We start from the raw sequence: 5,281 nt of genomic DNA, 5'->3' as shown, positions 1-5,281 counted from the left end.
AATGTGTCAGACTCTTAATTTCAGCTCAGTCATGATCTCATGGTTCATGGGATCAAGGCCCACATAAGGTTCTATGCTAATAGCACAGAGACTGCTTGGGGCTGTCTTTCTCCCTTTCTCTCTCTCTGCCTCTTCCTTGGTCATGTGTGCCCTCTCTCTCTCAAAAAAAGAGAGAATTAAAAAAAGTGAGAATTCTAAGAACTGGTAAGTAATATAAACTAATATACAAATCTTTAAAAATTCCTAAACAAGTTATATTTATGTATTTTATATATTTATTTATATCTTTCATAATATATTAGATATATAATATATTCTATATCTCACAATAAAAGTTCTTACCAACTATAATAATTAGAGCTAATTAAGTCATTCTAATAATTTATTACTGATTTTGGAATTTTTGTGTGACCCTTTGTTTAAGTCAACTGTCACGAGCTACATGACAAATATTACTGAGCACCTGCTCCAGCTCAGGTATTGCAGTAGGTGCTGGGAATTCTACAGTGGAAATGATAGACAAGGTTCATATATAGACAGCCTTTGCATGATATAACACAGAAAGCTCATCAAAATCTCTCTTATTAAATTGGTGGCTATTAGGTACCCAGCACTGGGTCATTTTTGCAGTTGGAGGGTACATTGTACCTTAGCCTGCATATCTGGCATGGCCACAACTTGGAGCCTTAGCTCCTGACAACAAAACTACCCATCTGCTTTCCCTGAAGTTCCCACCATGCAGGTTCACCCCAGGGCAATGGACAGGCCCAGCCCCTGCTGCCTTGCGGCTATTCCCCCTTTAATCTACACAGAGTTGCCAGGGGCCACCCACTTCCACTGGAGCCCTGTTCCCAGGTTCTATTACCCATGGCCAAATCTGGTTACTTTTATGCCAATCAGACTGGAACCTTTTCAATAATCATCAATACAAGGAGTCTGATGCTTTTTGTGAAATATCATCCTGTGCTCACATGCAAACTTTATGCAGTTCCAGATGGTTACTGACCTCTAAATCCCCCAGGATAAAATGATATGGGGGTCAATGATATGCTAGAAAACCACCTTGGAGCATGGATAGATGTCCCCTGTCCTAGCTGCCCTGGTATCCAGAGCCTGGAATGTAGCTGTTGCTCTACAGACATCAACTGATTGACACAACTTTCACCTCATCGATTCAATGGCATCAGAAGAATGGTTTAGCTACAGGTCTGTCCAAATCTTCAAGTTCACTCAGCTCTCTTATAAAAAGGAAAGCTCTCTCCTTTCCTATAGGAGAGGCTGCCAATACCTAATGGCTTGGATTACATTTCTCCTTTTCCTTTTGGACCTCCACTGCAGTCTTTTAAAAATATTTATTTGGGCTCCTGGGTGGCTCAGTCGGTTAATTATGTCCAGCTCTTAATTTTGGCTCAGGTCATGATCTTGCAGTTCATGACACTCAGCCCCGTGTAGGGATCCTCACTGACAACGTGGAGCCTGCTTGGGATTCTCTCTCTCTCCCTCCCTCTCTGCCACACCCCGTTCACTCTTGCTCTCTTAAAAATAAGTAAATAAACTTTAAAAAAAATTAAATAAAAATAAGATAAAAATGTGCACTGATTCTATTCTCACATCTGATGGATTTAAACTTTCAAGTTCCACTGGGGGCTCTTGAAGTGCAAATTAAAGAAAGTAGTACAGTTGAGTTTACCATTTGAGAGGGATTGGAGCTGGGATGGAGACTGGACACAAATCAGATAGCACTATTTTAGAAAAAGCCTCAGGTTTGGAGGGTCTTTGTTCTGGCTTGTCTCACATGGGAACGATAGTATTATGAGCTGAATGTCTTAGGTAATTGATCCTACTCACAAATTACAGATGCAATAATTTTAAGGTTGGTCAATTAAGGTTAACAATTAAGGTTGGTCAATCAAGCCTGGGAAATGATTCCTAACTCTGCAAAAAGAGGAGCTTTCATGAAGATGTTTAAAAAGCAAAGAGAAGGACAATGAATTCTCAGCTGCATTCCTCCAAGGTGTCACAAGTGTATCAGACATCAGGGCCCAGTGAGGCCAAACCCGGGAGGTAGGGGAAAGCAGGGGCATCAACAATAGCAAAGCCGGGGGGGGGGGGGCAGTTCCAGATCAAGGCAGGCAGATGAGATAATACATAAAGGAAGATAGGAAAGCAAAAGACCCTGTCTATTGTCCACATGCTCAGGCTGAATTATTCAAAGGCAGATTTTTAAATATGTATCAGCGTTCCAGTAAACAGGGTAAGCTTGCTAATAACAGTGCAATTCAGCAATCGCTACTCCAAATAAATATGTTTGAAATGTCATTACCGTAATCAGATTAACTGCTGTCTTTCATGTTATGCCTTGAATAATCACCAAAATTATTCTTAGAGAATTTGGCAAAAAGCATTGTCTAGGAATGCACAGAAGAAATAGCGGTGCCCTAGTATTTTTTCCTCTTTAAATAAGTTCCCTAAGTACTTGTAAACGCCTTGATAATTTTTCTCCCACATAGGCAACTTCATATGACAAAACCAACTGTGTTCAGTTTCATGATTTCTACTGCCAGGATGTAATTTTTATGCTGGATTTTATTATTCATTACAACAGTTCACACTTTCTATGAGAACAATTGCTGTAATAGGTTAAAAGTCATTATTTTCAAAACTACCCTCAGAGATTAGCTGCTACATCACCTTCTGGACACTTGCACTTGAACATCTGAACCATAGCTCATAATTGTATTATTCACTAGGCTGATTCTTCTTGCTAAGAATGCCTCTAAATGCTTTTTCAATAGCCAGAGATCCAGTCCTGTGAACCAAACCATCTCTACCCATTTTGGCATTGGGTGACAGCTGGGATCATTTGTAAGTAAATTGAGATCTAGTGATGAGTTTATTTTCTATTGTAGTTGTATTCATGATGTAAAGGCCATTAAAATTCAGACTTGTGTTATCTGGCAGTCAACATTTTCTTTAACTCAAGGGATTTAAGAAGAACAAGTACCATCGTGATCATTCATTGAAAGAATTTGCCTATCAAAAAAAAATGTTCTTTTGTGCTAGAGAATATTTAGGAGATTAATATTTAATAAACAGATATATTAAAGGAAACTTCAACAAACATCTAATGAACACCTACTCTCTTCCAGACAAAGGCAGGCACTTGTACACACACTAATAATCAGTCTGAGATGGGGAACGGAAGTTCTAATGTGACTTTTATTTATTTTGCTTTTTTTTGGTAATCACTTGATTTTTTTCACCATGTTTTTCTATATTGAAAACATCTAAAATCATTATATTCTGTCCATATATAGGGACAACAGAAGGAAATAGTTGGGAATTCAGCCAATGGCGGTTGCCCAAAAGTAGCAATAGGAACAAATCACACAGACCTGCCCAAATAGTCTATTTCTTTCTGCAAAATTCACCCCTGTCCCGCATGCACTTTTATTCTTCAGCTTCAACAATGACATTTCTTTGTAACTAGCTTTCTTAGGTACTTTGTGTCTCTGTTGGTCACACGTATTCCCAATAGGAATCCCTGCCATCCCGTAAGGTCTTGAAATGAAACAGCACAGTCTTCCTTTTCAATAGAAATTAATGGGGATCTAGAGCCAAAGTCATTACCAAATAGAGCAAAATGGGGGAAGTACAACCTGGTCCTAGGAGTGAGTTTGGAAATGTTCAGAGTTCTTTCATGAGAAAAGTAGACCAATATCTTACTTTTCAACTTATAGTACCCTAACAAAGATCCTTTGACTCTAGTTTTTGGAACCACGAAGATTTCTTTGGGTTAACTAACCATTCCTCCAGATTGCTAGGATGAAAGAGTTATAGATGGGAAGGAAACCTTCAGTTAATCCATGTAGGCAAGTGACACAGGGTTCAGTAGAGGCAGAACTCAACCCAAAGCATGGGTGTCCTTGAATGTAGTTCTATGTACCTTCCTTCATCCTAGTATTGTCTGCAATTTTTTACTATGTTGCCTCCCCCTATTCTCTTACTCCTGAAGTCTGTAAAATGTGCCCTCATCAAAATACAATTAATCCAACAACCCCTTCCACTTGGGTTTCCCAAGTGGTTGTGCACACCACCCCATGAGCTCAAGCTCTCAGCTGCCACAACCATGAGGCCATACTGGCCACACTTAGAGCTGCTTTGGCAATTTCCAATTGGAGGGGGGACATTTCTCCTTCCCTCTTCCTCTTTCCTTGCCAAACCAATTGAGTTTGTTGTATCTTTTCTTAAAAGAAGGCAAGACGCAGTGTACCCAGATTTCCTGGAATTGATTGTTCATTTTCACAGGATTGTCCAGTCAAATGAATTCTCATAACTGCCAACAGAAGCTTTTCAGAAAAATTGGCCTCGGACGATATTTGTAATTCCCTCTACTCTTCAAGTCAAGTATTTCTTGCTCCTAAGTAGAAGCTTCCCACTTTCTCCAAAGCGTCAAGTTTTCCTCTCATCTCGTGGGCAGTTTATTGATTCTTCCAGACTCTAAAGTCAGGCTCCTTCCATCCAGTCCTCTTTCCATGACCTTAGACCAAAGATGAATCATTGAACTGGAATCTCAAATTTATCAAACCAGGATGCTCAGCTGAATCTATACTACCTCCAACACACATCGCTTAAGGTCATATTCTGCATGTGGGTTAAATTAGCATATATGTGTTCATAAAAATCAAAGGGTCTTTGAATGAAGTATTCTTATATTCAGTGGGAATTTATTGATCATAAATTATATGAGGCTCTGAGCCATAAGCTTGGGCTAAAGCACGAAGGGCCATGCTTCCTGACCTCACAGAGCTCATAGTCCAGAAGAAAAGTTCATATAAACCTCCAGAATCCCATGGAGTTCAAACTATCCACTCAAAATATAACTTATATTAAAAATATTTCATTGGTCAAAAGGTCAAGTCCTCTGAATTCAACAGAAGCCACTTATAGATTGATTTTCCTAGAGTGTGTTTATTCCTGTGGGGGGGAAGAAAACAGAATTAGCAGGGAATCCTTTTTATTGCTTTATATTGAATTCAAAGACTACTTATGGGGAAATTCAAATAATAAGGTGAAAAACAGGAGGATAAGGACAAAAACTAAGAGAACAAGTTGGGGTTAATATGTATAGGAAAACAAATATAGACCTAGCATTTGTGTGCAACTAATTATTGGGAGATCATGAGGTTAGGCAGAACAAACCACAGGTATCACTATGTATATCTTACCCCTGGAGCTCAATGTATAAATTTTGCCGAACATCCATTTTGAGCATGGCTCT

The sequence above is a fragment of the Lynx rufus genome, unplaced genomic scaffold (assembly GCF_022079265.1).
Source record: "Lynx rufus isolate CCGP_SWC_20201006 ecotype Redwood Valley unplaced genomic scaffold, mLynRuf1.p SCAF_8, whole genome shotgun sequence".
Classification (NCBI taxonomy): Eukaryota; Metazoa; Chordata; class Mammalia; order Carnivora; family Felidae; genus Lynx; species Lynx rufus.
This window is presented reverse-complemented; position numbering follows the sequence as displayed.